This window comes from Micromys minutus (genome assembly GCF_963924665.1).
Source record: "Micromys minutus genome assembly, chromosome: 18".
In the NCBI taxonomy this organism is placed as follows: domain Eukaryota; kingdom Metazoa; phylum Chordata; class Mammalia; order Rodentia; family Muridae; genus Micromys; species Micromys minutus.
Window position 1 is genome coordinate 40,503,041 of NC_137953.1, and position 24,248 is coordinate 40,527,288.

General features: G+C 42.1%; 1 protein-coding gene across 5 annotated transcripts in view; it reads left to right on the forward strand.

The window, feature by feature from the left end:
• The window catches only part of HIPK2 (homeodomain interacting protein kinase 2), a 167,209-nt gene that overhangs the window by 13,980 nt on the left and 128,981 nt on the right, over positions 1-24,248 (forward strand). The window contains exon 1 of one of the 5 annotated variants that reach the window (XM_080932151.1): positions 1,110-1,241. The exons of the other annotated variants lie outside the window; for them this stretch is intronic. The gene's annotated coding sequence lies outside the window, so the exon portion shown is untranslated. Of the gene's footprint in view, positions 1-1,109; positions 1,242-24,248 lie in introns of those variants that run through there. 5 annotated transcript variants of the gene reach the window in all.

Below are 24,248 nucleotides of genomic sequence, written 5' to 3' on the forward strand. Positions count from 1 at the left end.
CCAGCACAGGGGTTATTATGGGCATGCACTACTGTACCCATTTTACGTGGATGCTGAGCTGTTCAGGTCCTTGTGATTGTGCCGCTAGCCTTTTACAGGCAGCCATCTCCTAGCCCCGTGATCTAGCTTTCTAAATTGGCTCTTCATGGCGCTCCTCCTCCTCTTTGTCCTCCTCCCCCTTCTCCTCTTCTTTTAAAGTTTGTTTTGTTTATTTTGAGACAGGTCTTTCAATATAGTCCTGGGTGTTCTGTGTCTTGTGATGTAGACCAGGCTGGCTTCAAACTCACAGATATCTGCCTGCCCCTGTCTCCAAGTGCTGGGATTAAAGGTGTGCGCCACCACACCCAGCTCTCACGCCCAATCTTGAGTCTTTCCAGCATTTCCTACAATGCTATTAAGTGAATATTAGATCCCATCACTGCCCCTTCAGATGTGCAGGTGCCTCCCCATCTACTTTCAGTGCAGGTCCACATTCTGAATAGCAGAGGTCACAGCCTGTCTCTCCAGTCTCTCGATGCCAGTCCCATTTCGGCTTTTTCAGTTCTGTCCCATGCCATTATGTACAGGACTTTCTGCATGGGGTACTTGGCAAGTTCCTCTTCCCTCTGCAGCCCGAGTCCAAATGTCACTCCAGCCTCTGACATTCCCCAGCCCTCCTCACTGTCAACCACATGCTGATTTCTAACGTCAGAACACCCTCTTTTGATTTTTGTTCATCTGTTTTTTGTTCATAACATGTAATGTTTTCAGGTATCATTGGTTTGGATGACCTTGTTTTCTACTTTCTCCCTCCATGAGGCTGCAGGCTTCACTAGGAGAGGAGTGTGTTGTGACAGTCTCTGTGGTCTCCACCATATTATAGTTACACACTACAGAGATGTCAGTAGACAATCATACAATATAGGTGTGTTCACACACATTTTATATGTTGCTGCAGTAGGGAAAATGCAATGCTGATTTCAAACAAAACTTACCTCCTCAGTGTTGTGAAGGTGTATCTTTATTGTCAAAGGGCGATTCTGAGGCAGATGCTTTGCCATCAGGCCTATCTCAGATAAGCTCTCTCTCCCAGACAGGAGTGCTGTGTGAAGTCTGCCAGTTTCCATTTCCCTGGAGCCTCTTGGACTTCATTGGTGAGGTTTTCAGTGGGAGGTGGAGGTGAAGTGTTGCTTGTGGAGGCATTTCAGCTGGTCCTGTGAAAATGACACTGCTCCAGTTTTATCCCTCTTAAACCTCAACTGGTAGGTGTTTTATTTTTATTGAAATCCTACCATCTAAGAAAAAAAAATCTTTGACTTGTCAGAGAATGATCTAAGCAGTGATGTTCCAGTGTGGAGATTGTTCTGTTATTCTAAGAATCCTGCATGCCACCAGGAAGATAATCTTTCAGATTAGCTTTTATAGGTTAATGGGACCCTTGAAGCTTTATTTAACTCCTTTGAAACACTGTGCAGTATAGAGCATTAGAAAATAAGCAATAAGTATACAACGCATGTTCCTGCCTGCTGCTACAGATTTTCTCATGCTTTTAAAATATCATTCTTCCTAAATATTGCCATAGTTAGACTTTTCAGGTCTTTCTCTATAAATAGAAATATGAAAAATTTAAATTAGATAATGTTAGTCATTTTATAATCTACTTTTCCTACTAATTTTATATTTCAGTGAAGCTTATCTTATTTAATAATTTGTTCATGATGTATTTCCATAATTGAAATGTCTTTTGAATCTGATACACTGATCAGCATTCACTACAGATTGATGCCTTGTGTCTGGTTGTGACTTCCTTATAGTCTCTTAGCCCTGTGTAAGCGCTGGACAACTCTTACACCAACCAAGTAAGTAGGCTAAGGTTTTTGTAGAGGGGATAAGTGTATTTCTTTATTCTCTAATTTCCTATGTCTAAAATTTTGTTAAGTTCTGGTTGGCTGGAATGCACCAGATCTGGTTCTGTAGTTTTGCTCTGAAAAGACCCACAATTGGTAATGCCATGGTTGTACCACACTCCACACTCACAACAATACATTAAGATACTTATTTGCCTGAGAAGTCACCCACATTATTTGAGGTTAAACTTTTAGAGCTTTGTTGGTACTGAGACTTAACATTTCAATTTAGTTTTAATTTGTATTTCTTTTGTCATAAATAATAAGATTATATTTTCATGTATTGAACTGGCATTTTATATTTGTTTTATGTAAACTATATTCTGAACTTTACACATTTTCTCTATTTTGTTAATCTTTTCTTCCTTATTTCTAATAGTTCTTTATATATTGTATTTGGAGTGAGTTGTAAAAAATCTTTTTCTTGTTGGTCATGATGTTTAGCCCATCTCTTTAATGTAATCAAATATATCTCTTTAAAAATAGCTTTGGTATTTTGATTCAGAGTTAGACCTTTTTTGGTGTGTCCTGTTTTAAGTTCCTTTTGGGTATTATTGAAATCTATTTTTTTTTCCATTTATATGTTGGTTCATTTGGTTTTTAAACTAGGATGGCATGTGTCCTGAGGTTTGAATGTAGCTTTACATTTTCCCAGTACTCACTTGTCCTAACACCATTGCTAAAGGTTTCTATTTTTGCCATGTTATCACAATGCCATAACGTTCTGTAAATTTGGGGTTCTGCATTTGGACTCTGTGTATGTTTCCACTAGTTGGTGATTATTGAAGCCTGAGGCTTTTAATGTCTGAAAAGACTAGTTCCCTCTCATTGTGCTTCCTCTTCTGAGTATTACTGGCTATTCTTCGTGTTTGTTTTTCCATTATAACTTTAGAGTCAATGTAACTTGATTCCAGGAAAAAAATAAGCCTGTCTGTTAACCTTTCCGTTGGGATCACATTAAATTCATAAAGTACTTAGGAGGGACCAGTGTCTTTCTGAAGTTGAGTCTTCCTAGCCAATGCCATTTTCCCTATGTGTTCTTTCTTGTGTACTTTAGTAACTTTGAAAGGTTTATTTTTATAGGCCATGTAACTTTCAATCTACTTCTTTCAAATAATGAGTTTTTATTCTAACTGGTTATTTGCATAACTAGAGTGTTGATTTCTAACCGTGATTCTGACAGCTTTATTGAGAATCACACAAGTTGCCTTTGTAAACTATATAGTTAAGTGGATTTTAGTATATGCACAGAATTTTGCGTCTTAACTACTTTGGAGTTTTTACATTTTTCTCATCCCCAGAAGGAACCCTGTACTCATTAGCAATCCTTTTCCATTCTCACCCTCCTCCTTCTCCTGGAAACCACTAGTGTGCTTGGTATTCTGGACATTTCTTATAAATGGAATCATAAAATGTGTGGTCTCTTGCAGCTGGTTCTTTTTACTTAGCATAATGTTCTTGGACATCACCCATGTTGCAGCATGTGTTGCATTTTATGCTGGCTATTCTTGTGTGTAATGATATCTCATTGTGAGTGGCTGTATCCCCTGGTTCCTCTATATATTAGTTCTCACTGTAGTTCACATTGCTGTGATTTCATGAGAGCAGAGAACAGGCTTTCAATTCTAAAACCACAGTGCTAACACAATGCCTGGCAAATATTTGGTATTTAATAAATGCTTATTGAGTCAGCGATTGGATCTGTTATGTTTCTAGGCCACCTCTATTTTTTAAAGTTAAAATCTGTTTTAGTACATATAAATTAATTTCTTTTTTTCCCCAGGCAAAACATAATTAGAGGGAGGGTTGTTTTTCTCCTCTGGGAAAGTCATGTGTTGTATCCAACAGCCTGGCAAAAGTAATTTTATATGATGTATGGTTTGTGATAATCAACATTACTTTTTCTTACATTAAAACAAATGACTACGAGTTGCTGGTACATATGTCTAAGAGTCTCATTATCTTTTCAGGAGGATGGTTTTTACCACTAGACTATGGCTACTGAACAAGTTGCTAGCAAATAAAAAAACAAATGAAAGAGATTGGGTGAAAGTATTGTTCTGGGGTTTGGAATAGGGGTTGATGAGTGAGCTTGATCAGCTTATGTATATTTAAGAAGAAGTCCTAAGCTTACCGACAACCGTGTTTCAAAACTTTTTTTCTAAATTTATTTTGTAAGGTGCTTATAGAAAAAAAGTGATGCCTGTTAAGATTTAGCTGTAAAGCTGGAAGTCTTTAATCCTAGTACTTGGGAGGCAGAGGCAGGTGGATCTCTGAGTTCCAGGCCAGCACTGGCTACTCCTCCAGAGGACCTGTGTTCCAGTCCCTGCACCCCTGTGGCAGCTTACAACCACTTGTAACTTCCAACTCAGAGGATACATTGACTTCTTTTGGCTTGCATGCACATGTGCAGCAAAATACTCATGTACATGAAAATAGAAATAAAAATTAAAGAATATATGAGAAAGTAGCTGATATACATGGTAGGCAGGGGACATATTGTAATTTCATTTATCTTCCTTGCACATTCTTAAGATGTCATAGCTCAAATACACATAGTTTGTAAGGAAAGGGAAATAATTAAATGTCAGAAAAATAATACTTTTTAGAAATATAAATATTTCGACAAAGGTGTTTTAATTAGGTCAGATTATATGTGTGGAAAGGTTAGCAGAGACTTTTGGGTATGGCCCAAAGATTTAGAGATTATTACACATTAGGCATGTTTGTATTAGAATAGGAGAGGGAAAGAGGGAGGAAGAGAGCAAAAGAGGGAAGAGGGAAGAGAGAAGTAGAGACTAATTGATTATTCATTGGTTAAATGAGACAAATTGAATTCTCCAAAGTGTCTTGACCTGAGACATGGCAAAAGTAAAATACGGTTCATGCATTTACTGTAAGAAAATGCCTGTCTGAAAGGAACAAAGACAGAAGTAATGTTTGAAGGCCAGATAAATAAAAAAATTAGTTGTGGGTCTAACTTGAACCACGGGTTTGAAAAGCACAGGAAACAGATCTCATCAGACTGGAACTGGGGCTGCATCTTAGCAGCAGCCCTGAGGATAAGCTTTGTTTGGTCCTGGATGTGTTTAAGATGACTGAGCACCTTTGGATGCGTAAAGTAGCTGGCAGATTAGGTGATGGTTACAGACCCTTGGGACGATGGTCCCATAGTTAGGACTGTGCAGGGTACCACTGCAAGGAGGGCGGGGGAAGTGGGAAGAGTCATGGCTCCCTTGTTGGCTAGGCACATGGACTCAGACATCAGTGGGGAGGTAGAAAGCTGTTGCTCTGCTCTGGGCTTTATGTACTGTTTATTAGATTATTAGTTGGGGTGCCTTTATCTTTAAGGGACATAAATTAAATTCTGAGTGTTAACATAAAGGAAAGCTCACTGTCTTGTGTCAACAAGGTCTAAAGAGGTTGATTCTGGGATTGGTTATAAAGAACTAATATGACTGTTATATATATAAATATATAAAGCACTTGCAAACCTATGACCCAGTACAATCCTTGGAACTCACATAAAGGAGGAAACCAACTCCACAGAATTGACTTCTGATGTCCACACTGTGGTACTCATTTGTCCCTATACATATCACACATATACACACAAGCAAACATAATAATGATAATTAATAATAATAATTTGAGATGTTTCACTCTGTACTATGTAGCCCTGGCTGACCTGGAACTCACTATATAAACCAGACTATCCTCAAAACTCAGTTGTGTTTGCTTCTGCCTCCTTAGTACTGGTTTAAAGGCATGTGCCTCCACATCTGGCCCTAATGATACAAATTTCTATAAAAAACAAAACACCTTCTAATCTACTTCACCATCCAGTATGTGTTCAGAAGAAAGCTGCTGCCATTTCAGGTATCACATCCAAACCCAGAGATGTCCATAGGAAAGAGATAATAGTTCTTTCTAGTTAGGCCTTTTTACAAGCAAGAACCTCTTTTCTAGACACTTTCTGTAGCCCTCCATATCTCTTGGTCAGGAGAGTATCATGTATCAGTTCCTAAGTCAGGCAATAACAGCAAAGTAATCAGGCTGTACATCCCCAGTGCTGGGCACCTGTTCGATCAGAGTCATCTCCAAGGCCAACTGTTCTTGCATAGTTAGGGACATCGCTGGGCCTTGATCATATCACCATGTGCATCATCCATTTCTAATAAAAGAATCATGGACTTCCACAAGGCTTAAGTCACCCACATTTCTATCCAGGGCAGTGAGAGTGTTTCGTCCTCTCTGGTTTTGGAACTCCATTATTGTTTTCTCTTCACACCTTTGCCTTCTTCTCCAGGAACTCTAACTGTGGGCTTGTGCACAGAAGAGAGGATTTGCCCACACCCCTGACAGATATACATATACATTAAACATAGTCCTGCTCTGTGCTGTGGGATGACCTCAAACATGAGATTCCTCTTTTCAGCCTCCCCAAGTGCTGGGATTATAGGTGTGTAGTACCATAACTGGCTAAATTTTAGAAAATTTAAGTTCCTTGTTTGTTTGATAGTTTCTTCGGTTCTAGGAGTCAAACCCCTTGGGCTTTGTATAATAGACAAATTGTCGACTAGTGAACTTGAGCCGCAGCCCAGGAATAGCTAAGCAGCTCTAGATTTTATTAGCATGTGTGTTGTGTGATTGTACATGCCTGCCCATATGTGTACATTCTGATCTGACTTGTTTTTAATGATGCTGGTTTTCTTGCGCTATACATAGATCTCTTTTTCTTGACAGTTTTAGTAGTGTTGAGAGAATGTGTCTAAAATGTAGTTGCAACTCTTCCCTCACTGTCTTCAGAATGGTCTGGACATACCCAGTCGTGCTCTCCACTGACGTGAAAGGCTTTGAGCTGTCTATTTCCCTGGTACTGAGCTAGATGATATTTGCAGGCCATCCATTGTTGTGCACCCTCCATCATAGGAGATTGGGTAAAATAATTAGCATTCTTCAAATGGTTCTATAATTAAGGGTCAAGGGCTTGAAGGACAGGTTCTCCTTTTTTCTTTGTCTTCAGACCTGACTGCTTAACAGTTTGCTCCCTCAATCCTCTCTCTAAGGGTGTCTGTTAGGCAAACAGATTTGAGGTAACCAGAACTATCCTGAATTTCTGCAGAGAGCAGCCTGGGGCCTTGAGCTTTCCCCTGGGCTCTCTGTTTCCATGTCTGGCTCCTGTGTGGTTTCTGCCTTTGAAGTCAGGTAGAAGCCCAACAGGTGAGGCTATTGCCCTCTTTCTCTTTGGTTATTCTGTTGTAACCTTTAGTCTAGGAAAAATGCCAGTCTTCGTTTCCAAGAATCATATCTCCTAAATGGGGCAATCTGCTTTAAATGCCTTTTCCACTGGCGCCTTCCCCATCTCACAGTTGGCATAGTTAAAGGGACAGGTGCACTTTAATTTTTTTTTTTTTTAAAAAAAAACTATTTGTACTATGCTGGATTGGGTTGTGTGGCCCAGTGCCTGTTGGGGTATGCATACATGTGCAGAAATACCCAGTTGATCACACTGTAGTCATTTAGCCAGCTTAAGAGTCAATAGATCTCTAGATGCTTTACTTTTGGATTTTCCCACATGTCCAACGTACTTCATTTCCCGCGCCTTTCCTTTTTGCCCCATCCATCCAAATGTGTGTCTGTCTGTCTGTCTCTAAGCAAGTGGGCTATAATAATGCTTAAACCTTTATTTAACTTGTTGGAAAAACTTGCATGCTGTGTTGAAATATATTTTTTCTGTATGGTCCCAGGACAAGGTTTTCTCTGTCACTGATGGTATTGGGTATCATTACCGTTTCTCCCTCCTCCGGCATTTATGCTGTGGGTATGTGCCAGGCTGGTGTTCATCCTTAGAGTTAGTGCTGTTTTCAGTGAGCAGTATGGCACATAGGAAGTCTCTAGTGTTACTGTCTTCCTGGATTACAGTATGGCTACCTGGCCAGCCCCTTCCATTGAGCTCTTGGGGAAGCCGGCTTTTCACTGCCTCATCATTCAGCTTCAGCCAGTCTTTTTCAAGGGCACTCTGGTACTTCTGTTGCCTTCTGCTCCACACAGGCAGCTAACCTCTGTTAATTTACTTTCTGGAGCCAGTGCATTGAGGCACACTGTATGCGGATTCCATGTTAGTTGTTCAGCTGAGAACTAACTAGCAAAATCACAGTACCCTCCTGGTAACTTTAGATTCTTGGATAGATATACACCTGTGCCAAGCTGAGAGACTGACCTATGGTGGGACCTGCCCTTGGAGTTGGTTTCATGGTAATAATGACAGATTGTGCAATAAAATAATACACTTGTTTCTGTCCTGTTTGTCACCTAAGTTTACTATGACATGAAGTCTGATGTGTATAGCTCCGGCTGATAGCAGTTCATTGGATGAGTATGGGAAATTTAGGAATGAAACTGGAAACTTTGGTGAAGGAAAGTCCCTCCTCTTGCAGCAGGACAGGTGCTTCAGCATAGTGTATTGCTTTGTCTTCTGCTGCATCTGATAAAGTAGGCAGAGAAGCAGGATGTGCTTCTCAGAAGCTGACATTGGGGAATTCTGCCCTCAAAAAGAAAAGAAGTCTGAGGGAGCAAGCAGTAGATGCAGTGGGCCCAAACCCAAGAAATGTGCTTCATGGCTTTCTGAAAGAGCTTGGTTTTCAGTTTCTTAGAGGGGATGTGGCCATGACTCGGTGCAGAAGGGAGAGAGCTGGGTAGAAAGTTACATGTAGACAACTCAAGTAATGAGCAGGCATGAGGTAGAGGTGGCACAGTTGGGGGAGGACTGCAAAGTCCATGGGGGTGTGACTAGAATATTAAAAGTGTATTATTTTATTTGCCGGGAATAAGGGAGTTTGAAGAGTAGTTCTGTGCTATATTGCATCTTCGGTATTTTTGGATGTCTAGGCCAGTGTTCTCTAGTTAGTAAGAGCAGGGTGTGCACAAGAGCTGGTACCTGGTCTCTGAAGTTCAGGGGCAGCAGGGAGATGCAGTCGGCAGCTTGGAGTTCAGTTGTTGAGCCATAGACATATCTGTACATGTGTTCATGTGTGTCTAGTGTGTTTCTTTAAGAAGAAGGCTGCTGAGCCTTGTGATATATGCTTTTAATCCTTGCCCAGGAGGCCGAGGCAATCAAAGTAGGTGGATCTCTGTGAATTTGAGGTCACCCTGTCCACACAGTGAGTTCCAGGCTAGCAGGAGCTATATAGCCAGCAATTGTCTCAAAGAAAGAAGAAAGCCAATTGGATAAGGCAAGATGTTGGTGGCTTCGGAACAATGACAATTACAGATAAAAAGATTTTTTTTCTAATCCTGAGGGGATATCAAGTATATTCTGCACAGGCTGCCTGTTCTCTTTCCTTCTTCCCTCTATTCTTTTACAAAGAAGTGAGTGCCTTTTGCCTGTGATATTTATTAGAGATGAACTTCTTCAGTTCACTGCCATGTTCTGTGTAGAACCTGGAGAAAAGCACCTCAGAGGAGCCTTCTGAGGGGTGTTAAGGCTCCGGCAGCATCGCCTTCTCTAGTCCTCTGTTGCTCATTTCTAGCTCTCAAAGGGTAGGTACAGTTTTGTGGCAGCGCCCTGTGATGGAACAAAGTAGTATGCATGGGTTGGTTCAACATTTCCATGTTTATCTGTCCATCCATTCATTCATCAAATAAGGGTGCCCTCCCTGAAGTCCCTACATGTTCTCTTCTCTCTTCTTATAGGGTAGGGTTGTATCACATGTCCAGCCTGGATCAGTTATTCACAAACACACAGTGATTTGCTTAGGCTAACCAGGATTGGCTCTGCAGTCAGGATCAAGTCAGGTTCTGTCAGGTAAGAAAGAGGGAATGACTGTCAGATAGGCAACTTTGAGCACCTGCTTCAACATGTTAGTTTTTAAATAGTTTCTCTGGTACAGAATGCGTTTTCTAAGTTTGGCCTTATTTACTATGGTGATTATTTTAATTGAGTTCTAGTCAATTAATTATACCATACTTTCCCCTGTAAGTTTTGACTTGTTTTACAATGTGTCTCTATGTGCTGTTATATACAACACAGAAAAAGAACTTAGGAAAATGATCATAATAAATACAAACAATTATTGTAGTTTAAAGATATAAAGTAGAAGAATCCTAGACAAGCAGACTGTAAACATGTTTAGCTGAGCTTCACGTTGTCTTGGAGCCTTGCTGCAGTAGAGATAAAAAGCTGGTGTAGTAAATGCTGTAAGTTATACTTTTATTTGAAGACCTATCAGCCACTCAAGAAAAACAAGGGCTGGAGAGAGCTCAGCAATTAAAAGCACTGGTTGTTCCAGAGGATTCAAATTCAATTCCTAGCACCCACATGGCAGGTCACAACTTCTTTAACTCTAGTTGCAGGGGATTTAACACCCTCTTCTGGCCTCTAAGGACAATGCATGCACATGGTGCACAGACATAAATACAGACAAAAGACATACATGAAATAAAAAATAAACTGTATTTGAAGAAGAAGAAGAAGAGAAGAAGGAGGTGGAGGAGGGGGAGGGAAGCAAGGATGTATTTAGCTTGTTTTCACTGCATGTTGTGTGAGGACCTTGATCTGGGAAATAGTAAGTGCAACACTGAATATGGTATTTAGTGTCTGCCTAGCAAATAAAAACCAGACCTTCTTTCTTTTTTATTGAAAATTCAAGACATAATATCGAAATGTACCTCAGCAAATTTCATCTTCTGGAATTCGGAAATAACAGGTCTGAAAACTTACCCTTGGTGTTCTCCTGCTGGGGGTCCATGCACTAGGGCCACTTACTCTTTACAATAGCCTCTTGTCTGTGACACAGTTCTCACTAGAACTAGAGAATGCATGTGTGTGTACAGGTGTATTGATCTCTAATACTGTATGAGAATGTATCTGGAGAGATGATTTGAAGTGACGTTCCATTGCTCACCATGCTACTTGCCAGCTCACTGATGTAGTTTAGGAATCGACCTGCTAAGGTTGACATCTGTAGGAATTAAGGCCTCTATTTGAAACACTCACAGAGGAGAGTTCTATTTTTGTAAATAGGATAATTGGGTGGAAAACTGTGCTAATGTCTATCTTTAACCACTCCTGGGACGGAGCCTAACTGTTAGAGCCATGGAGCCATAACTAAGATGCCTCGTTGTCATCTCTATGCAGGCCAAGTACTTAAAGTACAGAAGTCAAAAGCCAGACTGTTGGGTTAAGCAGAGAGTGAGCAAGGGTGGCAGTGAACAGGGAGCCAAAGGCAGTTGAGTCAGGGGATAGCAGTGCTTCAAACTGAAGTGAATCATACTCGGAAGAGGCATGGAAGAGGGTCTCAGGAAATGTCAGAGGAGACAGTGACTGTATCCTGACAGAGTACTTACTTAATCCAAGTGAGTTTTGATGCTCTTCTGTCCTTGTAAGGGTTTGGGGAATGACCAGTGCTAGCACAGTGTGAACCTTTATATCGAATAGACAGAGGAGGGAGGGATGGGGTCAGTGGAAAGAGGCATTTATAGCCTTGCTGCTGTGTCTAGGCACCATTCCCCTGTTGGTCTCCTTTGAGAATGTCAGAAAGTTGCTAGGACTGTGGCATTGCACTCAGAGACCTGGTCTTAGTCTCTCAGCCTGTGTTCTCATTCAAAACATTGGACAAAATGATGTTCGCCCAACATCTTTCTTCCTGTAAGTGTGAAAGAGGATTGAAAGTAGGCTTTCTACCACCTCTCCCCACTGGTCTTCCCGGTTGCCTGCCACCATCATTCTCTTATTTCTTATGACTCAATGAGTGTGTCGTGCACCAAAGCAGCTCTGACAGAGGTGCCATCAGAGAAGATACACAAGACATCAAGAAAAGCAAGTGTTTCTTTAGCTCTTTTCAGTTGAGGTTTGCATATGGGCCTTAGACTGATTCTGACAGTCAGCAGGATGGTCGGTGTCCCCACAGCAGAGGAAAAGCTAAACCATCACAGCTCTTTCCTAGTGTCCTCATTGGAAGCATAAGTGACACCTGGTGCTCACTGTACTGGTGGTGAGTTTCTATCTCTTATGACCTTGTTGGCTGAGCTGAGGCAAGTGCTTTCCATGAGCACTGTGACAAATGTCTCCCTGTGCCTCAGGGGAGATGGCTCCCCCTTGTGTTTCATTTACCTGCTTAGAGAGTCCCCTATGAGGGGCTCCAGGAGGCAAATGTAGAGGGACACACAAGCACTGTTGGTAGGAATGGTTTTTCTTTCACTTTTGTCCAAGTCCTGGTTTTTGTTTTTGTTTTTGTATCTTGTTAAAACTAGTGTAATAGGCTTGAGTTTGCTTGATATAATGGAAATTGCCTTATGTGGCATACACTTCTGCCTGGGGTCACCACCTGCTCCTAAAAAGCTGAGTAGCCAATAATTTCGTACAGTTCTTTTCATATTAATAGAATAATGGAAGGCAGATGGTATGCCGGGAAGAATGCTTTTTCTTTTAGGCTTTGAGGGCCTGTTATGGGGCAAATTGCACCCCCTCCCCCAGTTTGTATGCTAAAGTCCTGACTCCCTGCACTTCAGATTGTGACCTTATTTGGAAATATGGTTGTTACAGATGCAATTATGTTAAGATGAGGTCACACTGAAGCAGGGTAGGTCCTTAATCCAATATGACTGGTGTCCTCATAAAGGGAGAAATTTGGGCACAGACACACCCACAGGGAAAATGTTACATGAACATGAAGGCAGAGATTGGGGTAATAAATCTATTTGCCAATGAACAAGTATTGTCATCAACCAGCAGAACCAGGGAGAGAGGCCTAGCACAGTATCCCTGACAGCCTCAGAAGGGACAATCCTGCCAACACCTGGATCTTGAACTTTTAGCCTCCACATCTGTGAGGTAGTAAACTTGTTGCTTAAGTCTCCCAGTTCTCAGTACTGTTTTCTGCAGCCTCTGCAGACTAATACCAGATCCCTGAAGAAATAGTAATTTGCAAACTCCAGAAGAGAAAAGAGAGCTCCTGATGTGCCCTGATTAAAGTTTTCCCTGCAACATGGGATTCTGTATATAAGGGCGAGGTTTCAGGAAGGAGAAAGGAGTAACCCAGACTAACAGAACAACTTCTAAAGGATACCAGTGCTTGTTATGTGAAGATGTTGCTTTGAGTTGACCTTTTATCTCATTACAGAAATCAGTATATTTTTTTTTTTGTTAGAGATGGAAATACATTTTCTTCAAGACCACAGGGTACAGAGTTTCTTAAGTAAGTGCATGAATGAATTTTTAAAGCATAGGCAGGCTTTGTAGCTTTGGCTGGCTTTGAACTTGAGATCTTTTCTCCCTGCCTCAGCCTCTAGAATTATAGATGTTTTCTACCAGACCTGGCTAGTTTTGTTTTTAAATTGGCCATCTATAGTTTAAATGTCCCCATCTGGAATACTAACTAATCTAACAGAGCTTTCTGCAGGGATAGAAATCTGGTTTCTATAGTTTCTAGAACAGTAGCCACTTCCATCAAAGTGCTTAGAAATAATGTGACTACCGAAGTCAAGGGACATTTGTGTTTTATTTAACTTAAGAATAGCCACTAATGGCCAATGGCTACTATCTTAGGTGTTGCACATCTAGAACATAAGAACAGCATTAGCATAAGGCCAAGGAGAGTGCCTGAGCCCTTTATAGGGCTCCTGGGAAGGTCACCTAGGCCTAACCATGCCTGGCATGTGTGTGGAATTGCCCTCAGGTGCAGGAGATGGTGGGAGGGAAAGGAAACAACACAAGCAAATTTCTCAGTGTTTGACTTAAACAATACCTAGCAGGGCTTTGCTGTTCCTTCTCCAAACCCAAGTTGTCTACGCAGCTTAGTACTTCATAGAAATATGAAATAAAATGGCAAATCAAAGGAGTAAGGCAGCAAGTGTTTGGTGTAGATTTCTTTTCAGGTTTTATGTGCCAGTCCCTGCTGGGCTTTCAGGGGTCTCTGGTACAGCGTTAGAAAGGTGGGGGTCTTCAACTAGACTATTTTTCAGGAGATAGAAAGGTTCCCATGGTATCTCTGCTATTAGATTTGCTGAGCTGGAGTTGAGCTGAAGCTCAGCCCTCAGCCCTGGCTGGGTCTGCCTTTCTCTCTGCTGTGCACCCCCACTCCCACCCCACCCCCACCCCATAAGCTCAAGAAGCTGCTGCATTGACTGCATGTGGGATATTTCAGAATCTAAAATGGAACCCCCAACTGGGCATCATTAGATGCAGTTTCTCATTGAAAAAGAATGAGTCCTTGTGACTGTTCTGGCCATCCTGGACAAATGACTGTTGTCATTGTATCACTACTGGCTTTGGCTCAGTGCCCAGTATAATTTAAAAATTGCTTCTTTTTCTAGCTCTACATAGTTATCATTTCTGATTCACAGAGAAACAAATAGCTTCTCAAGTCTTATATTTTCTCTGAACCCTGAGACCAGCCAGTGTCATGTGGAAATGCTGTGTATCAGAGAGGCACCTGCTCTTCTTTGGCTTCATCCCCCTCTGGCAGACTAGACTCCAGGCAGCAGAGGAGGTGGCTTGGAAGGAGCACTAGAGGAGATGATGTTCAGCCAGAATCACTGGGTCTTGGGCAGGGCAAAAGTGTTCATTCTAGAAGAGGTTAGGAAAGGAGAAGAGGGTGAAGAAAAGCTGTTTTCACCTTAAGCAGCTTTGGTCCTGAGAACTCATGCTGGGGGACCTGAGAGACACCGATATAGAACAGTAGCTGATAGATAGTAGCTAGTACTTCTCTGGTTACTGCTTGCAGTGTGCCAGGAAGGTTCCAAGCATTCTTTTCTGCTTTACTTACATTACTCTACTTAAGTACAAGCTCTGTCTTCTCCAAGAATTTATCAACTCAGAGCAGACAGGATTAAACAAAGCAACAAAAAACATGAAGTGATGCCAAGTAATATACAGTGAGTACAATTAGAGAGGCACAAAGAGAAAGCACTGAGGTCCCAAATATCCAGGAGAATGCTCTGTTTAGTGTTTGAAGGATGGCTTTGGTTAGAACAGTGGAGCCCAAATTTGCCTCAAATGGTCATAGAACAGTGGATATCCAACCTGCCATGAATGGACCAAGTTTTCACTTACAGGTTTTCTCGCTTGAATTTAGTTGTTTGACTGGAGTAGCTATCACAGATGAGTGTTCAGAGGGACCACACAAAAATAATGAATAATTTGTAGGTGCAGTTGGCAGCCCTGGTGTTTCCATGTGCCTTTCTGTCCCAGCAGGATGCACACAGAGGGAGGCTCCCAACCCCATCTGCCCTGTGCTCCCGGGCTTAATCTGTGCTTTAATAACTTCCCTGTCACTTGTTTGCATGAGGCCATCCATCTCTTCTATGTTTAAATAGTTCTGGCTATGACTTGCAGGGTCATGTCTGATTGTCAGAAAGATTGGCTTCTAGGTAGAACAAACATTTATTGGGTTTACAGGAGTCTGCCTATAGTGAGCAGGTACTGGAATAGGTAGGTTCTAGAATCAAAGGGTCTTAGACTTACCCAGAAATTGAGGTTGAAGGGAGCCAGATGAGAAACTTGGACCATTGGAGAACCAAGGTAGTGATGGTAGAAAGGAAACATGACAGGAAGAGCAGGCTTGTGGAATGTGGGGACATAGTTTGGAACATTTAAGTGGTTTTCTTGTGGGTGCCTGGAGACAAGGCTGGCCCATTTGAAGGCTGCAGAAGGCTTGGTAAGCAGTGACCTTTGGCTTCCTTTAGTCCTTAACTAATTGAAGAGATCAATACAGCTGCTTTGGTGACACAAGAGTGTGGGTGTGCCTACCAGGCTTGCCACTGTGGTTGGGCCAGTCAGTTTAATGTTCTTATTCATCTGGAAAGTGGAGGAATTTGGCAAGGATGGCCTTTAATGTGACTTCTAACACTCACATTTTATACTGCTCACTGACCCTTAATCTAGGGAGCGATCTTTTCTCCAGAGAGCCATTCCATCGTTGCTAGTTAGCTTATTATCTCGGCAAGAAGAAGCATGGTAAGGTGAATGGAATGTGGCCTCAGGAGTTGGCAAAGCTAGTTTAAATCCACCCTGTCTGTGTGTCCGTCTGTCCATAATGTGGCTCTATTGTGGCCCTTGACAATTATCTGTTCTCACCAATTCTCAAGTTTCCTCATGTGTAAAATGGGGGATGACCTGAATTTTAGGTTCATTGGAGATGATGTGTACCAGGTACTATAGCAATTTCCCTTTATCCACAAAGGATCCAGGATTCAAGATCAATAGATGCCTGAAACTGCAGACAGCTCTGAATCTTATGTATGATGATGCTTCTCCTACATGCAAATCATGGTAATGATAAAAGGTCACCAGTAATAACCAATAATAAAATAATTCTAACAATATACTGTAATAAAGATATATGAATACAGTCTTTCTTTCTCTCAAAATATCACTGTATCATATCTACAATGTGAGATTATCTGACATTTACCTGATGAGTTTGCTGAGCTAAATGACCCTTTGATATAGCATTAGGGACAGTCAGTCATGTCAGCTACAGTGGTTGTCATGTGACTGAAGAGCAGATATTATATATCATGTGGATTATTGATCAAAGAATTGGAACAGGACAACTCAATTTTGTCATGGTTGAAATAATGTACAACTTAAGCCTTATGGATTGCTTCTTTCTGGAATTTTATGTTTACTATTTTTATATCTTGGCACGACATAGAGAGCTAAATTTATGGAAGCAGAACAGTGGACTGGGAGGGCTCCTATCGTAGCCTATCTTTTAAAACAGTTATTTTTTTTAAAGATTCATTTATTTTATGTAATGAATACACTGTCTTCAGACACACCAGAAGAGGGCATCAGATCCCCTTACATGTGGTTGTGAGCCACCATGTGGTTGCTGGGAATAGAACTCAGGACCTCTGGAAGAGCAGCCAGTGCCCTTAACTACTGAGCCATCTCTCCAGCCCTTAAAACAGTTTTATTGAGATCTAATTCATACATTATGAAGTTCACCCTTTTGAAGTATACCACAAACATATTCATTATTGGACTATTCACATAGGTGTACTTCATTAGTGTCTAATTCCTGAATATTGTCATCATCATCCCCAGAAGAAGTCTCATCTCCATGTCACTTCCCATTAACTTCTTTGTGATTTGTTTGCCTTAAACTTCGCATGTAAATGGAAGTGTAGCCTTTTGTGCCTGACTTATTATCCTTTGCACAGTATTGTCAATTTCCCCATATCATAGTATATATCAATGTTTTCTTGCAACTAATACTTTGTGCCATAGCTGTTTGCTATCTTGTTTGTCCACAAATAGACTTTGTTTCTGCTTTGGAACTGTTACACACAATTCTGCCTTAAATGTTTGTGTATAAAATTGTGTATGTACATATGCTTTTAAATTTCTTAGCATATTATGTATTTGGTTTATATTTACCTAATGACTAATGATAATGTATATGTGTTTATTAGTCCTTTGTACATCTTTTTTGTAGAAATATATACTATATACTCTACTCATTAAAAAAGATTGGGTTATTTATCCTTTTGTTGTTGAGTTGTAAGAGTTCTGTATATGCCGTGGATAGTGTGCCTGGATTTGCAGGCAGCCCTCAGTCTGTGTGTACCTCTCCTTTCAGGTTTCTCACAGAAGTCTACGAGCTTCTAGGTGATCTCTAGGACTAATTTTCCTGATACTGACTGTTCTTAAGTCTTCACCTTATATTCTGTTCATGGCTCTTCTTAGCTCTAACCTGAGCCACTCTGATCCTGCAGCAGGCTCTGGGTTTCACAGAAGCAGGATGGCTGGAGTCTGGAGATGATGATTGGCTGAACCCAATTGGCTACTATGCCTCAGTTTCTAGGTGGAGGTGTTGTCATGCAGTTGTGCAGTTTTTTTTTTTTTTTTTTTTTTTTTTTTGTTACTGCCAGAGAGTCTGTCATCCTGTTCTATGGCTATCTAGCTATTGGGGATAGGGATTAGAAGGACTTTTACATCTGGGATGATGACTTTTTTCCACTGTGCCACTGCAGAGATGAGTAATGTGTTTTCCAGGAGTGATCTGGCAATTTTAAGTCACAAAATCAGCTCAAGGAAAATCATGTGCCTATTTTTGAGAAGAGAATTGTATGGGAAGGCTGCAAAGCTACTGATCTTGAACTCCATGTCCCAGTGTGTACTGTCTGCCTTGTACACCCTTGGTTTAAGCTCAACACCTTCTCTCTCCTCCCCACTTCTGACAGGCACACTCTCCCTTTTTGCCAGTGTGATTGTCTCTGTCCATGTCTTGCATTCCTCTGGGAAGTTTCCTTGACCTCTGTGGCTAGGACCTCTTCTCGGCTGTCAGGGGAAGGGGCCTGTGGTAATGCAAAGGGCATGGCAGCTCCTCCTGTCTCTGAGAGCTATCCCTGACACTTTGAGAAGGTGCAAAGTTGTGAAGGCACAACCCTGATCTAAATATTTGGCCTTTCCGTAGACACAGATGTGGTGGGGTATGGACAGAAGGATCAACTCCTCCCAAGTTACTTAAGAAGCCCTTGGTTCTTGTGGAGGACAAGGCTAGCCCAGGTGCCTTTGGTTGTTTATACTTTTAAGGTGGGAAAATACCTCTCTATGTATGAGGCCATCATAGGAACAGCTGTTCAGGCATCTCTGAACATCTTGACCTGCCTCTACCTTACTGAAACCTTAGAAAAACCTCCAGAAGGTTGCTGATTAATTAGAATGCTAAGGTGAAAAAGAACTGTGTTGTAGCTAGAAGATATCTTGAAATATTCAATCCATTATTTTTTAGTCTTTTCTCCTGATAAAAAATATTTAATACTCAGTGTGGTTTAAAAAGTTTCTCTTTGGAACGGATTTGGGCCATAGGGTTTATTGCATGCTCTTTTGCTGACTCACAGTGAGCACAACCACATCAACTCAGTGAAGTGCTGCAGTAAAGACAGTCGCTTACTATTATTTAATCTGGCATTTCAGAAACTTTTGACCTCAGTTCCTACCCCCTCCAGAAGTATTAGCACCCGACAGGATACTAAGCACATTTTAGAAACCATTTTTCCTTTATAGCCAAGGAAACCTATGTTTTTAAATATTGACTTCTTTAAAATCCACACAAAGTCCAACTTGAAATTATATTCCTTAGCTCCTGCTCTTTTGCTTATTCTACAAATTATTGCCATCACATTGAATATAGCCATCATGCTTGAGAAGTGTGTGGGTTTTGTCTTTTATGTCTCCAGGTAGTATCTCATGTAGCCCAGGCTGGTCTTTCTCTCCTAATCCTGCCATCTCAGTCTAAGTGCTAGGATCACAACACATGGATTAGCCAGCTGGATTTTTTAATATTCTCATTTGTATTGTTAATAACACAGGCATTAGAGTCAGACAGGGAAACATTTGAAGTCTGTCCCTGTCCTTTGGCCAGCTTTTGACCTTGGGTAGCTAGGCCTGCTGGTATCCCTGAATCTGTTCTTTCTGCAGAGAGGCTGCTGACAGTAACAAGCTCACAGGGGTGTTGTGATGATTAGGTGAGAGTGTCTATAAAGATCATAACTGCATTTTTGTTTCCTCTGACTTTTTTCTTCACATCAGGGGCTGTGCTCAGTGATCTGGGACTTTAAAGGCTGAGCATATTCCAGATGCTAAAAGCTAATAACAATAATTGTAGTGGGTGTGTTTTGAATGGCAGCTAAAAGAATGAATGCATACAAGACAGCACGACTGCCGATGGCAATTCAGAGCTGTGCTAAACTGCTAGCTACTCATGGGATTGGAGGTAACAGAGAAGGGGGGACAGGTCAGATCAGATCAGATTAGCTGGGGCCAAGTGAACACCTGTGTATGGTGGGACAGATGCCAGCTCACAAGCCACCTGCATTCCTCTCTTTACCACCACAGGTTAAAATGTGCCCGGGATACCAGCATGCCTTTGGAACATAATTTAAAAGTAAAATAATGTGAGGCCTGCCAATAAAGTCTGTCCTGAGAAGAGTGGATTGCAGGACAAATGGAGCATTGCAGAAGAGCAGAGACATGAGGGCACAGGAATGGGGCCCAGGTGCAGTGGCTGTGCTGAAGCTGTTTCTTGAGTAGATAGATACACAAAAGGTACTCACTGATGCATAGCTCCTTGCTCTCTCTCCTGTGGAAGGATGCCTTCCTTACCTCATCAGTCTGCCCTACCCCAGCCTCAAAGCTTGCTTGTTTGTTTAACTCTGGAATTTGTACTTCTGCCTAAAAAGAACAAGAATGAAGCCTTGGCATCTGCTTCCTGCCAGCTCTGAAAGGACCCATGCCCAGCACTGAATCATCAGTTGTACTGGTGGTGGACTTGGTCTCTCCCCTAGTTGCCAGACCATATGGGTACAGTTTCTTTATTTACTCTGGAACATACCAGGACTAACAGACTTTAAACCCTAAAGCACCTGTCTTCCTAATCCATTCCTTGGATTACTGTTCTCTGCTTTCTCCTGCTCCTTACCTCTTCCATCTTTCTCCTAGTTTCTGAGTCGGCACTTTAAAGCTACAGCAGATCACTCTGATGAGTTCCTGACCATTGGCCCATGATGGGACACTGAGAGCATGTCAGTTTGCATGCCACTGCAGCTGCTCCTTGCACAGAGTGCCTCTTCATCTGGTGGCCTGGTGCACATTGTGCCAGCCTTAACTGCCATGCCAGGTGCTGGCATGCTCTTGGGAGGAGGATACAGGCCAGGCGTGCTGCTGACACCAATTGCCTCACAGCTTTCCTTGCTTACTAGCCTTGTGTTGAACAGACCCTATATCCTGCTCTGTCTATAGAATTGTTTTCAGTGTGTCTTTCCTGGAGCCACGTATATTGGGACTTTTGGGGAGTTCAGAAGGCTAACTTAGAAAATGGGTAGCAATTCCTTAAAAGTTTAAACATGAAGTCCTCTCATGACCCAGCAACCTCACTCTACAGAGCAAATGTTTCCATTTGCTAACAGACTTGGGCTCAAGTTTATTGCAGCATGTGTGTTACACAAGCATTCCAGATGTCCATGAGCAGTGGAGAAACAAACTGTACCATATCTGTTAAAGGGACTCTTTTGTGGCAGTAAAGGAGGATGAAACTCAGACATATACATGCAGAAACCTTGGGAAACTTCTACAAAGTGAAAGAAGACAACAAAGCCCACAAGCTGGATAATTCCATTTATGTCGAATGTCTATAATAGGCAAGTCCATAGAGACAGGAAGTGGATCCGTGGTTGCCAGGGCCTGTGGGAAGGGAAGATGGGACATAATGACTGTGGGATTTCTGTTCAGAGTGATGAGAATGTTCTGGAGTTAGTGATGACAATCACAGCTGTATTTGAAATCACCGAACTTCACATTTTAAGAGCAAACTTTGTGATGTGCAAATAAAATGTCAAGAAGGTCACTATTTTTCAAAATGACCCTAAACATGCAGCAACTCTTCAGAGAAACAGGCCCTAATGAAAAGAGGTGAGGTAGGTACCCTAGATGGAACAAGCATTGGTGCTGCCTCTGAACAGAGGAGCCAGGTGGAGGAGCAACATGGGGAAGAGGGTACAATGTGGGGAACATGGATGGTTCCTTACCACCCAAAGTGTTTTGTTCATCCATGGTGCCAACTCCTGCCTAAGTTTCAGCTGGAGTCTGTTAGAATACAGTGGCTGATAAGTAAATGTCCATCTATAGACAGTTATAATTTTCATTTGGAAATAATTTCAAACTTAAAAGCTAAAAAAATCACAGGACCCTGGACTAATTGTTACCTGGCCATTGTCATCTGGCCTTTGGCTGACAGCTTTCTTTCCTGCATTGTAGGGAGTGTATGCATTCCCAGCAGGTTTATACCATAGTCTGGCTAATTACAGGAAAGTAAGCCCCTGCTGAGATGATTTTCTCCTAGAGCTTACCAGCATGAGCAGGCTCCTGGTTACTCCATGGGATCTGAGGTGATGAGGAGGCTCCTGGCTGCTGATCATTCATTGCCTTGGAAGTTTCTTACTCTCAAGTTTCAGGATTTTTTTGTGGAGTAAAAGCTGGGAAGTAAAACATCAGATGTGTGATCCTTATTTTTCTCTATATTTCTATTTAGAATTTATTCTCATACCTATTCCCACCCTTTGTTCTGAGTTAGCAACATTTTAGAAAAGAAACTATTTAGCAAAGCAAGGGATATTGAAGAAATCAGGCAGATTGCTGTGTAAACCACATCATTTGAGCCAGGACAGAAAGGGGGACTGGGTTTCTTTAGGGAGAGTGGAGCTGGGACCCATAGCTTCATTTGTATCTAAGTAAAACAAAATGGAAGTGCTGGCTAGCAGGCCCAGGACCACAAGGGCTAGGCTGTGAGAGCCACACAGGCACAGCACAAGACTGCCTCGGCATTTCAGTTTGCCTTGGAGGAGCCAGCTGAGTGTGTGTGTCTTTGCTGCAGGTAAAGTGCCACCAAGCTTCTTCAGTATCCACCATCAGATGGAACACACAGACTGGGATTGTTTTCTTTATATTTTAGGGAAAACAGAAGCACCCTGGTTGGCACTCCCCGCCCCCCACTCACCCTGTAAGGCTAGAGTTGTGTTTTCCCTTCAATATTGTGGCTTTCCTTAAATCTCACCCTGACTAAGGACTTGGATTTTATGTTCTTTTGTAGTGTCTCCCAGCTTTGATTGAGAACATGGTCATTGTAACCCAGGGGACCAGGCTGAGAGCTGATTTAGTTTCCAGTCAGCTTTGGCCTTGGAGAATGAGGGCAGGCTGGATGGAAGCTTGGCCAGAAGTGTGTGTCCTCTGCATTCTGCTGCTTGTGGTCCCTCAGGATGTACTTCACATAACTGGACACGGCTGTGTCTCAGCTCTTTATGGTGGCCTTTGTTCAGCCTGGTACTTGAACTCTAGGGCATGCCCTTTCTTCTTCTTGCAGCTGTTTGCCTGAAGTAGCCACCTGAGCCTGGGTTTTTTTCCAGCCTGCTCTGTTCTGCCATCAGTCTCAAGACATCAGTTAGGTCCTCAATCTCCTATCTTTGGCTAGGCCTTACCCTGTAGCAGTGAATAGTTAATCAGCATTGAGCCCGGCTGGTTGCCTGTGCTTTTTGCCACCTGCCAGAGCCCTCTGGATTTGTGAATGAAAGACAGATGGATGGACAGACAGACAGACACACATACACACACAGAGTGCTTTATTTTTAATATGCTTTATTAGCTCAATGGTTGGATTCTTCTTGAACCTCCCTACAGCTAGCACACACTCCCCTCCAGTATTCCTGAGTTAACATATTTCAAATCTATATTTTATCTTTGCTGCTCTGTTTCCTTCTGCACAGCCCTCCCATGGGGCCACTTTCCCTTAGTGCCTACATTTCAAGTGTCTCACCCTCCTTTCCCTCACAGTGTGATCAGCCCTAATCCTCTCTCATGGCTTGAATCCTTCTTCCTCTCCTTTTCTGTTCTTGCCCCGGAATCCTAAAAGTCCCTCCTTTTTAACCCTGCCTAGCCATTAGCCATTGGCACCTTTATTTCCCAATCAGTGCCAACTGAGGGCAGGCTTCCTTTAGTCTATGTGCAGGACATTGTAAACAGGTTGGGGGGGGGGTAACACAATTACTCTTCTGCTGGCACCATCTTTTAAAAAATATGTGTGTAGGTGTTTTGCCTACATGTGTGTCTATGCATGCCTGCTGCTTTAGAGGCCATAGGAAGGCCTCAGAACTCCCTTGGAACTGTGGATTGTGAGCTCTCATATGGGTGCTGGGAGTTAAACCCAGGTCCTCTAGACAACAACCAGTGCCCCTAACCATTGAGCTGTCCTCAGCTCTCCTGGCACCATCTTTAATACAGACTCCTCTTACCTCACACATAGACACTGTTAGCATCACAGCCATCAATCTTTGGTTATACATATCCATTTCCTCTTCAGAAACCCCACTCCCTTCTCTGGTGTATTCATTATGTCTCCAGGACAGAATCAAAACCAGGTGCTAGAGACCTGTCACATGTAGACACCAGCTAGTCTCTCCAAATCCATCTGCTGCTGCCCTGATGAGCTGTGTCCAGCATCTGCATCTTCCCATGCTCCCTGGATTTGGTCATGCTTTATCTTAGCTCACCTTAGCAAACCAACCCTGGTCCTGTGAGAGGTAGATAGCTCATAAATCTTAAATAAATAAAGATAGATCCACTCTGTCCTCGTGGGCCCCTCTCCTATATAAAGAGCCTATTCACTACTGAGAGTGCCCTGTCTCTGAGTCAATGGCATTTGATTGGTGAGGGTCACAGCTGCTTTCCGTGGTCAGTTGTCTTTTTTGGTCTTACTCTGCAGCATGCTGGCTTTTCAAAATTAAGCATTACTTTTGTATCATTTTGCTTGTACGTATACATACTCAGCAGATAGTTTTGGCTATTCACCGTGGCCTGTAGAA